The sequence below is a fragment of the Staurois parvus genome, unplaced genomic scaffold (genome assembly GCF_062004578.1).
Source record: "Staurois parvus isolate SC_StPar_1 unplaced genomic scaffold, SC_StPar_1.0 ptg000051l, whole genome shotgun sequence".
NCBI classification, from domain to species: Eukaryota; Metazoa; Chordata; class Amphibia; order Anura; family Ranidae; genus Staurois; species Staurois parvus.
Window position 1 is genome coordinate 3,730,129 of NW_028317847.1, and position 20,065 is coordinate 3,750,193.

The 20,065-nt window shown below is 42.3% G+C and overlaps 1 protein-coding gene and 1 long non-coding RNA gene across 2 annotated transcripts in view; one reads left to right on the top strand and one right to left on the bottom strand.

Annotated features, from left to right (window-relative positions):
* The window catches only part of LOC149470197 (uncharacterized), a 693,606-nt gene that overhangs the window by 161,424 nt on the left and 512,117 nt on the right, over positions 1–20,065 (top strand).
* LOC149470200 (uncharacterized) overlaps positions 5,516–20,065 on the bottom strand; it is a 35,936-nt gene continuing 21,386 nt past the window's right edge. Inside the window, exon 2 of the long non-coding RNA XR_016310083.1 lies at positions 5,516–5,821. This is a non-coding gene — a long non-coding RNA (uncharacterized LOC149470200). The remainder of the gene's footprint in view (positions 5,822–20,065) is intronic.

A 20,065-nucleotide genomic window follows, 5' to 3' on the forward strand; every position in this document is an offset into this window, starting at 1 on the left:
ATGTCTATTTGTTGTTTATGTGCCTTACTTGGTGCGATATACCATCTCACCAGACATTTGTAATTCATCTCAACTGTGCTCATGTTCATCACCCAATGTGTTAATTTGAATATTGTATTCCTTTGCTGTTCATTCAGTTCTGTTCCAAGCTCCTGTTCCCATTTTCCCAAGAACCGAGGAGGATCGACACTCTCCATGTCCATAAGAATCCTATAGATCTTGGATGTAATTTGTCTAGGAACTGTAGCTACGTTTACCAATTTTTCAAATGGATACAGATCGTCCTCAGTCCTCAATGGTTGTGGGAGCAATGAAAGAAAGTGACTTAATTGACAATACCGCCACTCATCTAATGTGAAAAATAAATCTTCTTTCTTCTTTAAATCTGGAAAAGTGTGAAATTTCCCTTTGTTCATTATATACTTCAAACGTGCATTTTTTATCTTTTTCCCAGAAATGTTATCCTTCCCTGGGGGGGAAATACTCCATTCCCCCCCAGGAGAGTCATAAGTGGGTTATATTTCCATCCTTTTTGCTTATACAACCTATCCCAAACATCTTTGTCAGTGAACTAATATTCATGTCTAATGTGCGAAATGGAAAACTGTTTTGTGGTCAGTCAAATTGAATATTGACATTCTTGTTGGCAACCATGGGCGCCACGTCCTCCAGACTAAAGAGGAGAGCGACCTTTGGGCTTGTTATCAGCACTCTACCATCTCTGCGTAGTGCGCACGGAATGGGCAGCTTGCACATCTGGAAAGGCACCATCAATGCTGAAAAATGTATCTAGGTTTTAGAGCAGCATATGCTCAGGCAAGAATGTGACAATATTTCTCTGAAAACTCCAGCTACTGGTCTCTTCAGTTCCCAGATGTTTACAGAGTGTTGTTAAAAGGAGAGGACAGCTGTCTCTATCTTTATTACCATATGTTCCGAATCTAGGCTTGTTCCTTAATTACTCCTTCGCATGATCCCAACCTGCAGCCACTTGTTACTGACCTTTGGCTTGTTTATTCTCTATGCTTCTGCTACTGGAACCTGGCTTGCTCACCGCTTGGTGGGGTGATCCTGTGGACCATGACCTGGTACTAACATGCAGCAAAACCCATCTCCACCACCAGCTCTAGTGAAGTGCTTAGACCCTGCACCTTGGGTGAAGCCGCATGATCCGTCAGGGTAATCTGCTTGTTTACTCATCCTGCTGGTTGGTGGGTGCCTCTCTACTGCAATAGCTACAGGTCTTTGAGCCTGACCCCTGACCATGACAGCTACTCCATGGCAAATGTGGCCCTGTTCCAACCTTTTTTGAATTGGGGTTACTTTTCCAGCTTTTTGTTGCCCTATCCTAACTTTTTTGATACATGTTGCTGCCATCAATTTCAAAATGATCTTATTTTTTTTTTAAAGTGGTACTCCATTTAACCACTTCCCATCCGACTGTTGTATATAAACAGCCAGACGGTGGCAGTGCTGGGACGGGTGCCCATTTATAAATGGCCCCCCCTCCCCCTGCTTGTGTGCGCTCCCTGGAAGCGCGCAGCACCGCAATCTGCTGCCCGCTGTGTCCTCTGGACACAGTGGAACACTAATCGTTGTACGGGACCTCTGTGCGTTGTACGGGACCTCTGTGCGAGGTCCCAATCATGTGATCACTGATTGGCCAATCAGTGATCACATGAAGAGTGTTATGATCCGCCAGGCGGAGCCTTCCAGCTGCCAACTGACAGACCAACCCAGAGCGTGGGGTCTAAGCCCGGGCTGTGCCTTCACCAGGGCCCCTGATGGTGGGGATGGACTTGAAACAGTCCCGGGCCAGGTCACGACCTCTGAGCGGGCCCACCAGCGGCTGAGGAGGCCTCCGGGGATGTGTGTAGGTACCGGGAGAGCCAGATATGAAGAGGATGGCGGCCCCAGCAGGGTGGTACGGATAGTGGTCCCGTGGGGGTAAGCGGGGTACCGAATCGGCGGGCAAGGAGTAGTCGGGTCACATGCAGGGTCAGCCAGGTAAATCAGTCCGTAGAATAGTCAGGATAATCCGAGTCAAAACACAGGAGCAGGCAGAATAGTCAGGACAAGCCGGGTCAATCACAGGAGCGGGTAGAATAGTCAGGGCAAGCCGGGTCAATCACAGGGGCAGGCAGCGTAGTCAGGGTCAAAAACAGGGTCACAAAACGGGTGCAGGAACTCAGGATCACAGGAAGACCTTGCGGCAATTGGTGACAGTGCAGGGCATCTTTAAATAGTGCGCCCTGCACTGTCATTGGCTGGCTAGGACGCGCCCCCGGCTGTCATTGGACGCCTGAGGCGCGCCCGCGGCTCTCTACTGCGCATGCGCGGCTCCCTGTCAGCCGCGGCTCGCTGGGACCTAGTGCCCGTGTCCCGGCGCGATCCGCCGCCAGTGCGCATGCGCGGGGGACGGCGTCGTGACACAGGACTCCGGAGCCGGGATCCCTGACAAAGAGTAGTAAGCAATGATGTCACTTCTGACATCATTGCTTACTACGTGTGAAATCTGTGAATGATCACAGAGGTCACAAGGTACAAGGCTATTCACAACAGCCTTGTACCATGTGACAAGCTGTGACCAATCACAGCTCAAACAGTGAGAACAATGGCTGCAAGAATGCAGCCAGAGAGAAGGAGAAATTATTGCTTTTACAGCCTTTATGGGTGTAAAAGCAATCGGCGTAAAAAAAAAAAAATCTTTATAACCCCCCACAAGTAGTACAGTGTCACCATGGTGACACTACTGCTAGGGTGACAGTATGTAAAAAAAAAACCAAACATAAATAATAATATAAAAACAAAATAAAAATGTAAAAAAATTTTATTTAAAATTATAATTTTTGGTTATAAACTAATTTGGGTTATTTTTTTTTTACTAAAAAGATAACTGAATACATTTTGGCCAAGATTTATGAAGAAAGATTATGTATTTGCAAACATTTTTGGACTTTTTCATTTATATAGCAAAAAAAATAAAAATCCCAGTGGTGAATAAATACCACCAAAATAAAGCTTTATCTGTCTCAAAAAAATGCTAAAAAATTCATATGGGTACAGGGTTGCATGACCGCGCAATTGTCATTCAAAGTGTGATAGTGCTGAAAGCTGAAAATTGGCCTGGGCAGAAAGGGGGTAAAAGTGTCCAGACGTGAAGTGATTAAACATTTGATATGTTTTCTGTTGTGAAAAAATACAGTATGGGTTTGAGATTTGTAAATTTTTGCATTCTGTTTTTATGTAGATTTTACAGTGTCTTAACTTTTTTGGAGTTGGTGTTGTAATTGTGGCCATCTTTCTGCAACTGGCACCCAGGGGCGGACTAACAAGTCATGGGGCCCCCGGGCAATAGGGGATCATGGGGCCCCTGTGTCCTTGCCCAAACTCAAAAAAGCCTATGAAAAAGGTACCAGGGGCATCTCATGGGGCCCTCTACTGACCCCGGGCCCTCGGGCAGTGCCCGTATTTCCAAATGGTCAGTCAGCCCCTGCTGGCACCCCTAGAGACCTGAAGTGATCAACAAGTTATATAGATTTTGGTTCTCTGTTGGCTCCCATGTTTGTTGTCTTCGTGCCACCCTCTTCACTTAGTCCCCTGGCAGAAATGCTGATTGACCAGCTTGTAGTAGCTGATTTCACAGCTCCACTTCTTTCCCAGCATGTTTTAAAACATCTGAGAGGTGTAAACCATTAAGATAACAGAAGCAAACATTACTGATTTAGTAATCAAGAAAACTAGGTGACAAGGTCAGCAACAGAGAGTGAGAAGCAACGTGTAACTAGCACACTGAGGAACATTCGACATGATCGTTAGAAAATGTGAACTCAGCTCAGCAGAATTACTAACCATGTAGGCACAGCAGAAAAAAAGCACATTAGGACACACAGCAGCATGATTAAAAAGTTTTTTCTTTAGACATTAGATACAATTTGTTCTCTGTTAAACTTTGTTCAAAAACCATCTGTTAATAATAAAAGGCCTGCTGCTTTTGTTTACATCAACTGAATCAAAGTTGAAAAGGCCAAGAAAAGTAAAGCAATGGCTGATGCAAAGTTGATGTTTTTACTGAAAACTGAATAAAAAAAAAATGGAATGGAAAATGATCACACATCTATGGAATTGCAGAGACTTCCTGGACCGATGAACATAGGGTTGGGGATATAACTGTGATGGATTTTTCTGGACAACTGCTGTTGTTAAAGTGGACATTTAGGCTCGGCTCACACTAGTTGACTCCAAAGTTGCGTGATTTTCCTCCACCCTCCTTTATATCACAGTGCACCCCCTTTACCTTGTGCTGCTGCCAGGGAGAAGTTTAGGGCAGATTTGGGAAGTGCAGGGTCTGGATGAGAACCAGAGGAGGGCTGGAGTCAGCCAACAAAGTCTCCTGAATGCTGAGACAAGATGAGGGTGGTGACGAGGGAGTGCCACAGCTGGAGGAGAGGTGCGTGAGGGCCACATGAAATGGCTTGGTGGCCCTTGTGTTTGACACATCTGTATTAACTGATAACACATGTGATTAGCTTTTTTTGCATGTCTTAAAATACACTGTCAGGGATCACCGCAACGCACGAGTCTGCACATGCGTAGGTGTCCGACAAGACATGCAGGCAGGCGGGCACTAGGACCCAGGCGCACCTGTCACCTATGATGGCGATGGCAGGCACTAGGACCCAGGTGCACCTGTCAGCGCTGGGCGGGCTAATTAAACCAGCCCTGCACAGACACAAGTTGCTGTTTGGTCTTATTGTCCTGTTCCTGTATTCTGATCCTGTGAAGCTTCCTGTTGCCAACCTCTGCATTTGATCCTGACCCTGCTGATTGTCTCCTGCTTGACTCCTGGCTTGACCTGACCATTCTTCTGCCTGATCCTCTGTACCATGCTGCCCGTTAGTTGCTGAACCCGGCTCGTGACCCTGACCATTCTCTGCCTGGTCCTCTGGTACCTCGCTGCCCGCACATTGCTGACCTGGCCTGCCTGACTACTCCTTACGCTACCCTGACAATCCATCCATCCCGCACGGATCTGTCCCTGTTACCAGGCCTGCCAGCCTCTTCACGTCAGGTTCTATTTCCCACACACCTCTGACGACGCTCTCTACCACTGCCGGACGTACTCGGGGGTCGTGACCTGGTCTCAGTCTGCTCCAAGTCCATCCCCACCATCAGGGGCCCTGGTGAATAAGCAGATTGGGACTTAGACCCCGCGCCCTGAAGAACCCCGCGCTGTGGGTTACTAGAGACTCCGCCAGGCGGTGCATGACATACACCCTCTACATCTCATCTATTTTCTTTGACTGTTGAAATTTATTCAGTTTCTGTCATTGAAGGAGTGTTATGACCCAGAGTGTGCACCCTTTTCCTTGCATAATGATGCCTTAGATACCGAACTCCAATACAATTTTGAGTTCATCACTTCAAAAGAGCACATCAAATACAAGTCGTTATTTTCTTCTTTAATCTCAGCCTTCTAAAAGTCAAAAATAAGTTTTAAAATGAAACAGAAACCTTCAGCATTTAGCATTTTATTCTCTCTAATTTCATAAAGCGAGTAAAGAAAACCTTTATAAATCTCCGACACTTAAACATTGGAAAATGTACTTAGCTTTAAGTGGTTCAGGTTAAATACCAACCACCATTTTTTTCCATTGATAAATATACATTGCAGTAAAAAGCCTTGTCAAGAGGCAGTAAGTATATAGTCCTACTAATGTTGGCCCTGGGTTATAGGTGGCCACGTCTTCATTTTATTGGCTTTGTTTAAAGTGAATTTCCAGTCTTCAACAATTTATAATGCCATTGTATACTCTTGCAGCTGGGAAAGAAAGAAAATTTGAATCTGAATAGCATTTTACAGTACATTGTAGCAAGTCATTTGATAAGAAAACATCTGAATGCTGTCTAGACTATCTCCCTGACACCTCATGGAATTTATAGATAGAGTCTCCAAGTCGCCAAAGAACTTTATAGATCTAAAAATAACAGTCATTTCTGAGCTTGTGAAAAGTGCTGATGTATAAATACATTTCTTTTCATTCTGATAATACACCTTTATTTCATTTTTTTTCCTTCTTTTTCTGCCAAGTGAGACTTTTGTTTTACAAAATTCTTTTTTTTTAAATTTGGTTTTAAAGGGCCAGTCCATCCTAATGTGAAATCTCAGTGTTTGGTAGACACTGGAGAATTCAACTACTTGACAACTTCTTATATCTCCCTGGGATTCTATTGGGAAGTTCTCTGTGCTGAGTTCCTAGGTTTGCACACCTGCTTTGCCCATTATGAAGGGTTCCAAGTCTCTAAACCATTTATTAATATTATTATTATTATACAGGATTTATATAGCGCCAACAGTTTGCTCAGCGCTCTACAATATAAAGGGAGACAATACAGCAACTATACAGTTCAATACAAGAGGGTTAAGAGGGCCCTGCTCCTTGGAGCTTACAATCTTTATTTTATTTTATGAAGACTGTCGGTCAACCCTCTCTTCCAATCCCTCCACTGGCTTCTGCTCACCCAGTGAATACATTTCAAAATCCTAACAACGTAAAAAGCCATCCATAACTCTGCCTGAGCTACATCACCAACCCAATCTCGAAATATCATCCAAACTGTCCTCTTTCCTTCTTTGAAGACCTCCTGCTGGGTCCTCCACCAGTGCTCCTGGCCCCTACTGAGTGGCATATCAAACCTTTTACTATGAAGGCACTTCGCTCCCGAGCCCCGCTCTGTGGGTAACTGCACACTGAACATTTTTAACCTTCGTGTATAAAATGCATGAAGGTACAAAAATTCAGCCTTTGGAACCACTTTAGCTCTCCTCCTGGCAAAAAATATATGAGCCACATGCTTACCCATAGTACTCATAAGTGATGGTTATTTCACTTTATTCCCAGCAGCAGAACAGGAAAGGGTGATTTCAGTTACCACTTTCCCCCACATTTCCTAATTTTCCATTGTGCTGTATCTTCTGACCATTTTGTCATATTTTGCTGATGTTGTAAGTGATCTGTACACAAAGAACCAATTTTGTGCATGGAACAAGAAGGCTGCAGGAGGCTTGTTTGTATCTTCCATTGATGCACATTTGGTAGCCTTCAGAAAAGAAGCACCGGACATAGAACAATCTACAACATAAAGATACTTTTTGTTTAGCTCTTGCAAAGCTTCTCTGGAGTTTGAGGTTTTGTGCTAAACTGAATTTTTGGCAAAAATCTAAATATAGGGTCATCAAGTATTATTCTGTCACAATAAACTGGCCTTGTTCTGTAATGTTGAAGACATTTTGTGGCTTCTCTTTACTTCTCTTCTATTGCTTGTCAGAAAAATACCATATCATTTAGATCAATGGTCTCCAAACTGTGGCCCGGTGGCCTGATGTGGCCTTTTGCTTGCCTTTATCAGGCCCTTGGGGTACTATTCCACCCACTGATACAAGGCACTATTCCTTCTAATGACACCAACAATGGGGTATAATTACTGTTACTGATACCAACAATAGGGCAGTATTCTTACAACTGACACCAATAATGGGGCACTATTCCTACCACTGACACCAATGTTATGGAACTATCCTTCCCATTGACACCAATGATGGGACGCTATCTCTACCACTGACATCAATGTTATGGAACTATTCTTCCCACTGACACCAATGATGGGGCGCCATCCCTACCACTGACACCAATGTTATGGAACTATTCTTCCCACTGGCACCAATGATGGGGCACTATTCCTCTCACTGACACCGATGTTATTGAACTATTCCTTTCACTGACACCAACGGTATGGAACTATTCTTCCCACTGACACCAATGTTGGGGCACTATTTCTTTCCCTGATACCAACAATGGGGCACTATTCCTTTCCCTGATCCCAATGATGGGGCACTATTTTTTTCCTCTACTACCAACAATGGATCACTGTTCCTCCCACTAATACCAATGACAAGGCATTGTTTGTTCTCATTGACGTCGGGACATATTCTGCTCACACTGACCTTCTTAAAGTCTGAAGGACAGTAAACCAGCCCTTTGTTCAGAAAGTTTGGAGACCCCTGATTAAGATCCACATAAATGGCACCAACCTTAATCTATTCATGGAACAACAAAAACATAAATGCAGATATTATTGTCCAAGAACAGGAAGGTAGGTGTGAAAATTGTGTAACCACCCTGTTCTACTCATCATCTCATCCTTTATGTCAGGAATGTTTCATAAATGTAATTCTTCGATTTAGATGGCTGAAGGTGTGAATTGTTGTCAAAAAGCTGGTGTAGAAATTAAAATGGCCTTATGTCTGGAAGGCAGATGGTGTCTAAGCCCCAACCCTGTTCAGTTTTGGTTGTTCCATTTGAAATAGATGGTCTCTTTCATGCCTCTTTTAAACCATTTGTCCTCTCACTAACTGGCGAAGCCCCACAAAGTTCTCTCTGCTCAACCATACCAGCCATACCACTGCTTTAACATTTATAAAGTCTTCCTGACACCAAGGATGGGATTAGGTAATATGAACAGGGCAATCCCACCATTTTCACATCTGCCATCTTGTTTTTGAATGATAACATCTCACTTTTCACGGTAATTGAATCAAGGTGTCTGTGGTAACCATGTGGATACATATGGTGGGATATTTTCCTGACATCTACAACTCATTTGAACGGAAGAAGCTATACAGTAATAACTTGGCATGCAAAATCATTTAGTGCTCACAAAGTGGATTGATATCTTTTGTAGCCCATGATTAAAATATTTACATGAAAGTTTCTGTATCTTTTTTTCAGCTTTAAATATCCAGCTCCAGGCACAGTTCAGACTTTGTACCTATTACAACTTTATAACATTACCGGCAAGATCTCCTTTTCCTAATGACCTGCAGTGCTGGGTACACAGCGCTAAATACAACATTTGCAAGTCATAGGCTGTTTACCTCGCACCGTATGGTTTTTCTCCCAGGTGCCCCATGAAAAAAGTTGTCCGCTCATTTACTTGCACAGTTCTCAGAATTTTCCTTTTCTTCCTATTTAGGTTTTAGCTCCCCAATGCCATGCCTCTATTTGCCTAGCATTTGTTCGTACTTTAAGTTTAGCTTGCAAGAATTAGCAGGCATACGGAAAATAGTAATCAAAAGTGCACCTGTCTCGCAACAGCTACAGCAGCAGTTTTGAGGATAAACATTGACTTTCAGCAGTGCCGGGTCAAGGTTATCTGGTGCCTAGGGCAAAGAGGGCAAACTGCGCCCACCACCCCTCTGGGATGGGGCTAATAGTGGCGTAAGGTTTGTATTGCATGTATTATTTGTGACATTCACTGAAATAGTACAAATAGTTGCCTTACACTGCAGCGAACTGAAAAGTTTAAAACTGGAGCACAAATATCAGGCTGCCATTGGGGATGCTCGTTGGTACCACTGGAAGGAAAAATATCCTGTGTCGAAAAGTTACAGGAAGAAAAACATCTCTGAGTTGGTGGAGTTACTGGAAGGAAGACAGTCCCTGTGTCAGTATCACTGAAAGGAAAAAATGTCCCTGGGTTGATGGTGTCACTGGAAGGAAAAAAATGCCACTGTGTTGACAGTGTCACTGGAAGGAAAAAGTTCCATTGTGTTCTTGGTGTCAGTCTGAGGAGGACTTGTTGGCATCTACGTCAGTAAGATGACGGAAGAGAGGGGAGCTGGGAGGTGGGCTCTGTGGGGTGTAGTGAACAAATAGGCTCTATGGCAGAATGGCTACATGGAAGCCTTTTTTCACTGCTAAACACATGCCTGATTGTGCGCAATAGTTACATGAAACCTATACGCGATAGAAATATTTGTTTTTCATGAGCAATAATCTTCCTCCCCTCGTCCTGAAAACTGGAATTTGTAACTGTAACTTTTAACAAACTTCAAAAGAACCTCTTATCTTAATTAAAACACAAATAGACCCAGCTTGCAGACCTGTCCAGGGCTGTAAACAGCTAACTAGACTTGGCAGGGTGTCTGTTTACATGAACCATTGAAATCACTTTCCTATGCCCTATAGTAAAACAATAATAACTCAGTCAAGCAGTCACACATGACCTGTAAGGCCATTTGAGCTCTAGGAATGCAGAGGGTGCCATAAAACGTCTAACCCACATACAATTCATAGAGTTTAACAGGAGCAGGACAGATTAACATTAGGTATATATTTTAATAGGGAATATCATACCGAACAAATCAAGGTCATACATGACTATGTTAGCACATAGAAAAGGGGAGAAAGCAGTCTCTTCCCTCCTGGGTGACAAAGGTATGCTGTGTTTGGTATCCCTGAGTTCGAAGTATAATTCTGAATAATAATCTTCCAGTTGCTAGAATACCACGTACACGTATTGGATGTTGTTCATATTAGTATGAAACTGTAGTTGGGACTTGGTCATAAATTTGGTGACCTCCTAGCACCCATTCCCTAAATTGGATGATTGGTAAGTTGTTCTCAGACGACACCCCTTTGATATCATAGAAAGGGACTGACCGGATCTAGTAAGAGAGCTCCCGTTTAACATCAACCAAGGAACATCTTAACAGACTTGAGAGCCAAGGCAACGTTTTTGCTCAGACAATTGGACTCTGCTAAAACCAGGACTTTGCAAGTATTCTGCCTTCTTAACTCCTTTTATTTTATTTCTCTGTTGCATTATTATTTTCTTTATTTCTTTGTAACATCCCTTTCTGTAAATATTTTAATTGCACAATTTTGACCTTTTTAGTAATAAACCCTATTTTGAAAAGTGTTGAAACTGTCTCTTAAGCTTTTAATGCAAACTAAAGAATCCCTGTCTCTTGAAGAGTGCTACTGTATATAATAATCCTCTGAATATACTTGTCTGTGGTGACACTGTGTGTTACAGATGTTTATTGTTCAAATTATTCTTGCTAACATTGTGAAGGGTTGATAGGCCCAAAGCTATCTGGTGGCAGTTTGGAGTTTGAAGGGATATTAGCGTAATTAATTCAGTGGCAATCACTCTCAGGCTGCTGGCAGCTAGGCTGTGGTCCCGTGAGCTGGAAAATCTTTGTGCAGGGTGCACCTGAGAGTGGCATTGGTACGTAACTGACAGCGCGGTGTGAGATTGGCTGGTCCTTTGTCATGAGGTGGTGAGAAGGGCAGGGGTCGGGCATTGCGTTCATCACAGCTTGGAGTTTACAAAAGTTTTCTTACAAACTCCATATGGGCTTTCTTGTGTTTTGCTCTGAGGAGAGGCTTCCTTCTAGCTACTTCACTATAAAGTGTTCTTCTGTTTGAGACTTATGGAGACCACTGTGATCTCAGGAACATACAGTGAAAAAGAATTAACCATCATGAACAGGGGTGGGGGACTTTGACCCCATCTGTTCTCCACATTCTAGGCCATCTTAACATCTCTACAGCAGCATTTTGAAAACAATTCACACCTTCAGCCATGTAAATCAAATGATTAACATTTATGAAGTCTTCCTGACACGAAGCGTGAGATGATACAACTAGAAGTGTGTGGTTTCACAATTTTCAGAACCTGCCATCCTGCTCTTAGACAGTAACATCTGCCTTTCCAGTGTGCTTAGATTAAGGTGTTGATGTTATCTGTGAGGATATACAGTCATGGACAAAAATATTGGCACTCCTGCATTTCTATCAGATAATGCACCACTTCGCCCCGAGAAAATTGTTGCAATTACAAATGTTTAGGCATTCCATGTTTATTTCTTTTGTTTTTATTGGTATGATACAAAAAGCTATCTGACACATACCACACAAAACCCCAAAAACAGACTGGATATAATTATTGGCACCCTCAATTTAATATTTGGTAATACACCCCTTGGAAAAAATAACTGAAATCAATGACTTCCTGTAACCATCAATGAGTTTCTTACACCTCTCTACTGGAATTTTGGACCATTCTTCGCCAACTGCTCCAGGTCTCTCAGATTGGAATGGTCCCTTTTCCCAACTGCTGTTTTGAGATCCTGCCACTAGTGCTCTGTAGGATTGAGATCTGGACTCATTGCTGACTAGTTCAGTGCTCTCCAGCGCTTTGTCTGAAACCATTTCTGGGTGCTTTTTAACGTGTGCTTTGGGTCATTGTCCTACTATAAGACCCATGACCTCTGACAGAGACCTAACTTTCTGACACTGGGCCCTACATTGCACCCCAGAATTCTTTGGTAGTCTTCAGATCTCCTAATGCCATGCACATGGTCAAGTCATCCAGTGCCTGAAGCAGCAAAGCAACTCAAAAACATAAGTGAACCTCCACCATGTTTGACTGTAGGGACTGGATTCTTTTCTTTAAATGCCTTATTGCTTTTTCTGAAAACAGTAGAATGATGGGCTTTACTAAAAATCTGTCATTTTGTTTCATCTGTCCACAGCACATTCTCCAAAAAGGATTTTGGCTTCCTCATGTAAGTTTTGATAAACTCCAATCTGGATTTTTTATGCTTCTGTGTCAGCAGTGGGGTCCTCCTGGGTCTCCTACCATGCATCCCTTTTCATTCAGATGGCAGCGTATAGTGCGAGCTGACACAGTTATACCCTATGCCTAGAAGTCAGCTTGAATTTGTCTGGAACTTGATCAAGGTCCTTTATCCACAATTCCAACAATCCTGCATTGCAGTCTTTGATCAATTTTTCTCTTTCGTCCACGTCCAGGGAGATTAGCTAGAATGCCATGGGCTGTAAACATCTTGACAATGTTGCGCACAGTGGACACAGGAACATTAAGATCTCTGGAGATAGTCTTGTAACCTTGAGATTGTCCATGTTTTTCCACAATTTTTGTTCTCAAATCCTCAGACAATTCTTTGCTGCTCTTTCTTTTCTCCATGCTCCATGTGGTACACAGACACACAACAGAAAGGTTGAGCCAAATTTTCACAAATTTGGAATTAAGTTATTTCTTACTATTTTTAGAAAGTGCAATGACTTAGTCCAATTAATTTTTGGGGTTTTGTGTTTAATGTGTCAGATTTAGCTTTTTTTTTCCTCCATTTTTTGTGTCATACCTATACAAACAAAAGAAATAAACATGAGAATGCCTAAACATTTGTAATTGCAACAATTTTCCTGGCGAAGTGGTGCATTATCTGACAGAAATGCAGGGGTGCAAATAATGAGGCAGATATATTAAAATGACATTATACTGTACGTAGGGAAGAGGCAGGTGGTGTTGAAGGCCCCAACCCAGTTTAGTGATGGCTGTTCCATTTTGAGGTAGATGGCTTCTTTCACACATTTTGAGAAATTGAAGAAGCTGCCTAGGATAAGCTGCGAAATGTATTCAGCATCACAGAACAAGTTCCATGGATTGTGGCTACTACCTATGACCTGGATAAATAAGGACCCTCACAGACAAAAAAAAGAGTAGGTCTCTTGGTTTCCCAAGCAAATTTTACCTTTTCAAGCTATTACCATTTTGGCAAAATTGCATTGACAAAGAAATCAGCTTTGCAGTCTTAGTAAGGACTACTGGGAAGGGATCTCATCTGGCAAAGTCCATTATTGTATCTGCATTTTGCATGTTGCCATCGTTCTCAAATTGTTCTCAATTACAAGGCTGTTATTTTCGGGGCTGCTTTTATTTTGACAGATGTTTACCAATAGGAGGTTCCATCTCCAGTTATTATTTTCTGATGTTTAGTAGTTTTCTGATTCGGGTTATGCAGCAGGAGTCTGGTTGTTTTATTCTCATGTGTAGACTTGGTGCTGCCTAATGTGGGCTTCTGTTATGGATTTTTAGCCAAGTGTGTGTTTGTTTTGGAATTCCAGTGTTGGAGAAAAAATTAAGGAGCCTTTTGACATTTTGTCTTCTTATGCATTGAAATTGTTGCTAATCAGATAACCTTATAGCTACTTCCTGCTGGAATGAAGAAATGAATTAGCCAGATAATAGAAACTTTTGAATTTCAGCTGAGGTTTTTTTGCTGTCCTTGGGCAAACCACTCAACCTTAGAGCTTGAAAAACAGAAACGTTGTACTGGTGCTGGTCTGTGGGGCTACCACAGTATTCTGTTGAAGGCTGCTAGTACACTGGGTGTTGGGAGAGGCTGACAGTTGCTGTGGCTGGATGGGGTGCGTAACGAGTAATGATTTAACTTTCTGGTTACATTTTTGAGCAAATGCAATGTATAGTTGTGCTGATAGGGAGATGAAGTTTCTAATTCTCCAATTAAATAGTTTGTAGTTGCTACAGGCTCTAGTAGTATTTTTGCTGAATGATATCTTGTTGCTCGGCTGGCTTTTTCTGTTTTTAGTGGAATTCTTCCTTATTCGGCTACTTGAATTGTGAGGAGGAATTCTGAAATCTATTTTGTTTTGGTTTAGAATGGATCAGAGGGGAAAAAAGAAAGATGAGTGCATGCAGCTAAGGAGGCAGGGAATATGTTACGCCAGCATTTCATATTCCTGATGTGTGCCTTCTGTATCATGTACTTGTATGAAATAGTCTCCTGTTCTCTTCGTATTGCTTCATTTGTGTGAAATCCTTGGTGTTGCTGCCAGCCCCTCTTCTTTCCTATTAAAAACTGACAACACTAGGCATGAGAGCACAGCATGGTCAGTTTTCTAGCTGTGCTGGGAACTCAGCTTGCTGTCCTCCAATGATCAGAATTGTCCTGACACTCTACCCCCATGCACAGCCATTCACTAGGAAGACCAGTGTGATGTTGTTTCTCCTCTCCTAGCTCTTTGAGCTCTTTATGCTGATAAGAACTGAGCTTATGTGATCACTCATTTAAAAAAAAAAGAAAAAAAAAGGGAAATATGGTATGTTATAATTGTAGTGCCACTCCCCGAAGGAGCCGCTTGGTAATTTTGGGTCCTCTGTTCTGTGCCTCGACTCCAAGAACAACCTCAGCCCCTCTGGCACACCTGGTTGAATAAAACCACTGTGAATACAAATAATGCAAGTGTAAAATATCTATCACCTGGCTGTTGGGCATTGCCAATAAATAAACAAACACAAACCCATTTAGTTGTAAAGATGCTTAATATATTGATATAGATTTGCATAAATGGCAGTTGGAGCAGGATTGGACACACAGCAGGCAAGTTAGTGCACAGTCTGCTAAACAAGATGAAAACTATACTCAAGTAATAGAAGGAAAGCAAATATCTATCTATCTATCTATCTATCTATCACTAACTAGAATCAATACGTAAATTAGCGAGTCAGCAACAGACATTACATCTGAACTTTAAATGCAGTAAGAATTATTATATGTCTACACTGGGTTTTGAGTGCACTCAAATGAATGGACAAGGGTATGGTACCACCTTAACTAGCAAATGGCTAGGGCTTTGGGGCAGTATTAAGTCTTTGCTGGCTAAGCTATGGAGCTCGTTGGTGCACATCACAGCCATCAATAGGGCCTGCAGTCAGTATTAGGACTATAGGCTAGCAGGTTAGGCAGTTCCTAATGGCTCAGCCTGTAGCAGTGGTAGCAAGTGTAGCACCCTCTTAGTGCAGCTAGGGGGAGGTAGATCCTAATGGTTAGTCAGGAGATGGTTAGCAGCTCAGGTGTGATAGCCAGAGGGGTCAAATTGTGGTCAGGGCTGAGAGACTCTGCAGGCCAGCCACTCTGGAATTTCCCCCTGCTATGAGGCTTTTGGAGGAGGGCCTTGGAGGCAGTGGGTGGATCTGGGGACTGGCTGACTGCACTCTTGTGGGACCTCGGCCAGTCCCCAAAAGAAGGCATGGCAGGGGGCTGGGACTCCCTTGAAAATGCAGGAGCCTGCTCAGTGGCAGGAGTGTGAGTAAGAAGCAGTAGGAAGATGAGGTGGAAGAAGGAGTAGGAGGATGTGAGGCTGGAGGAGAAAGGCTGCCAGAAGGCCTAGTGGGATACAGTGTCCACTATATAAACTCAAAACTCCAGGTTTAACTTAAGCTCCCCTTATAGATGCAAACCCTCACCTTGTAAAGCAAGGTCAAAGGGAGGGGGGGGGGGGAAGGACAGGGAAAGCCCCGAGAGAGGAGTGGGCCAATTGCAGTGTCAAATTAGGTCTAGGAATATATTCCTAGTGCTAAAATGGAAGGTGCAGGGAATCGTCAAAGTTGGGTGGGAGGAAGTGGTCTACCCATGGTCTCCACAATAGCTCTTATTTTCATACTCCATCTAGGAGGACTACTTCAACCTTGGCATGTATCATTGCTCTGGTGATTCTATTTTTGGTTTCATTTAGATGAGGGGATTTCCAGGCTCTGGCAACAGTTTGCTTTGCTGCTGTTGTAACTTGTAGGAGGAGTTTAAATTGTCACCGACAGGCCCGGTGGTTGTCTGTTGAGGAGAGGCCATGGCTTGATCAGGTGTCAGAGGGCAGGAAAACATAGTGGAGAGGATATGGAAGATTTCAGCCCAGAATGTTTGTGCTGTAGAGCAGTTCCATCATGTGTGGAGATGTGTTACAGAGTTGGGGCAGCCACTGAAAGAAGAGGAAGAATAGGTAGGAAGGTATTTTGCTATCCAAGCAGGGATCAGGTACCATCTCATGAGCACTTTGTAATTTGTTTTGAGGGCAACTATGTTCTGGGATGCTGATATGGTTGCAGACCAGATCTCATCCCATTCCATGGCGTCAAGTTGGAGACCCAAATCCTTCTCCCATCTAAGCACATAAGGTATAGGTGTGTGGTTGTGGAGCCAGTAGTTGGGTGTAAAGTGTAGTAAACAGGCCTCGAGTGTGGGGGTAATTTTTTTGTTCAAATCTGATCATATCTAGAAGTGAGGCATCCATATGCAGATAAGGGGTTAGAAAATGCTTGATTTGAAGGTAACAAAACAGTTTGGAGCAAGGGAGGCCATGGGTCTCGCAAAGTGTTGGGAATGATTTGAAATCAAATGGCGCCTATTAATTATAAGTGTGCCCACAAATGGTAGCTATCTTTGACGTCGGCAATCGGTGGCCCCCTAAGGACGTGCGTGTGCATGGAACGCGCTGGGTGGAGCCTAAGTGCTGATGTCATGCCGCCATGTTCACAAATCAGAGCGGCGACCATTTTGGTATGTGTAATTGCAATTGTTCCATGTGGAATATTTTATATGTAATGCTTTTATGATAATTTAAATTACTACACTATATATAATTCTGGGGCTCCGTGTGGTGAGCATCGTTTTCCAAGGTCCTAGCCGGATCTGTAACAGCGCTGGAGAGTGAATGATTAGGATCTCTTGGTGAGGAGTTACATACTGCTGGCCAAGTAGCTTTCTGGTGAGTGCATGATGGTTGAGGACCCCAGACTGGAAAAAAGCACTTGGTGGGATTGAACACACTTTATCTTGGTTCTCACTGCAAGCATACAGATTCACATTGGAAGGACTGTTATATATGATTTGTTTTTGTTTTTTTGCACTTGGCATTTTTGGACAATATTTATTTGTATATTTTCACTTATTGATTTGGAATATTATTTATTTGGATATATATTTATGCGCTGCACTGTTTTGTTATTTATATACAGTATGTATTTAGATTTTGTCATATTCTTTTTGTGCAAGCTGCTCCCATATCTGTAGTGATTGCCATTTATTTTCAATGATTTGAAAGTGTTTGAGGTCATAAATTTGTGGGCCCAAATGAGATTAGCGGTTCACCAATTGTGGAGAGTGGGGACGTCCAGGCTGGGTGAAATTGCTTTACCCTGCATGGAAAATGTCCAAGTGTGCTTTAATTAGAGAATTGAAGACTTTTCGTGGCTGATATCACCAATTCTTAACAAGACAACAATTTTCTGTAAATCAACTGATCCATTTTCTTGTATATAAAATGGTAATTGAGCGCTGGGAACATCAATATAAAGCAGCTAGCATAAGAGGTAACCTTTGGAACCCAGTAAAACATGTAAAAAAGTATGCAGCGCTAATAAAGCTAATAAGAACAAATGGAAAATCAGATACATAAGTTGCACAATAGCATATGTGAAAAAACTCAGTCCATATTACATGGTGAGATAAAGTGATAGGTGCAATAGTTCAAGTAATCCATGGTCAGAGGTAATCGTGACTCTTGTGATCTTGTAATTGTACAAATAATGCACTAACCAGATAGCGCATAAAGTGCGCATGGAGCAATTAAGACCCACTCCTGGTGCTCTGGACTTGTGATATCAGAAGGATGTCATCTACAGGTTAGCCACTAGATGTCATCAATCCAGGTATATTCGTAAGTCATCCACCAGGAAAATCATCAGCGGGGGAGGGGGGAATCACACATCACTCCAAACCAGCAGGAACCTTCAAAAGCGGGCTCCCATGCAATTGATGAGACCCAGAGAAGCTTCTAATAGTGTAGTATATCTTTAATATGCAAAATTTCAGCATGTACAGATAACGGATAAACTTACATCCAGGATAAGATCTGGCCACCAGGGTGTCAGTCAGGATAGCCTTGTGGTATGAGTACACAGGTCAGGGGCACCTCACTAATGCGTTTCGTGTCAATAACACTTCCTCAGAGCTCTGTTATTGAAGTGTTATAATAATAACTTACTAATTTACTAGCAGGTGTAGTAGAGAAATAGAAATCCAAACAGACCCAACAGTCATGACATGCATGCGGCTGATTCTGTGTAATTGAATCACTAATTGAAAGGGGCATGTTCAAAATAATAGCAGTGTGGAGTTCTATTAGTGAGGTCATTCATTCTTTGAAAAACAGGTGGCAATTATTGCCCTTATTTAAGGAAGGAAGGCAGCAAATGTTGTACATGCTGGTTACAGTGCATTTCTCTCTGAAATTCTGAGGAAAATGGGTCGTTCCAGACATTGTTCAGAAGAACAGCGTACCTTGATTAAAAAGTTGATTGGAGAGGGGAAATCTTATAAAGAAGTGCAGAAAATGATAGACTGCTCAGCTAAAATGATCGCAAATGCTTTAAAATGGCAACCAAAACCTGAAAGACGTGGAAGAAAGCGAAAAACTACCATTCGAATGGATAGAAGAATAGCCAAAATGGCAAGGACTCAGCCAACAATCAGCTCCAGGAAGATCAAAGAAGGTGTAAAGTTCCCTGTGAGTACTGTTACAATTAGAAGACGCCTATGTGAAGCCAAGCTATCTACAAGAAGCCCCCGCAAAGTCCCACTGTTGAAAAAAAGACGTGCTGAAGAGGTTACAATTTGCCAAAGAGCACATTGACTGGCCTAAAGAGGAATGGCGCAACATTTTGTGGACTGATGAAAGTAAGATTGTTCTTTTTGGGTCTAGTGGCCGGAGACAGTTTGTCAGACGACCCCCAAACACTGAATTCAAGCCACAGTACACTGTGAAGACAGTGAAGCATGGTGGTGCAAGCATCATGATATGGGGATGTTTCTCATACTACGGTGTTGGGCCTATTTATCGCATACCAGGGATCATGGATCAGTTTGAATACATCAGAATACTTGGCCAGTCCAATCCCCGGATCTTAATCCTATAGAAAACTTGTGGGGTGACATCAAAAATACAGTTTCTGAGGCAAAACCAAGAAATAGAGAAGAACTGTGGAATGTCGTCCAATCATCCTGGGCTGGAATACCTGATTACAGGTGCCAGAAGTTGGGTGACTCCATGCAACACAGATGTACAGCAGTTCTCAGAAACAGTGCGACTACAACCAAATATTCATTAAGTGATTCAAAGGAAAGCAAAATCTTCAAACATTTTTCAGTTTATATAGTGAATGTTTGAGTTTGTAAAGAAGAATACAAACACTGCTATTTTTTTTGAACAGTTTAATATTCACTTTTCTTCAATTTGTTTAGAGGAACAACACAAATTTGATATATTTTTCTTCATGTTTTGATTTGGAATAGAATGTGTAGTGTTCCCAATGCATTTGTGTGTATGGAAATAAAAGCTATTAGAAGGATTTTGAGCTTTATTCACTTTATTCACACACTGCTATTATTTTAAACACAACTGTATATATATACTGTATATATATATATATATATATATATATATATATATATATATATATATATAAATACAGTTGTGCTCAAAAGTTTAGATACCCTGGCAGAAATTGTGAAATTTTGCCATTAATATTGAAAATATGACTGATCGTGCCAAAAAAT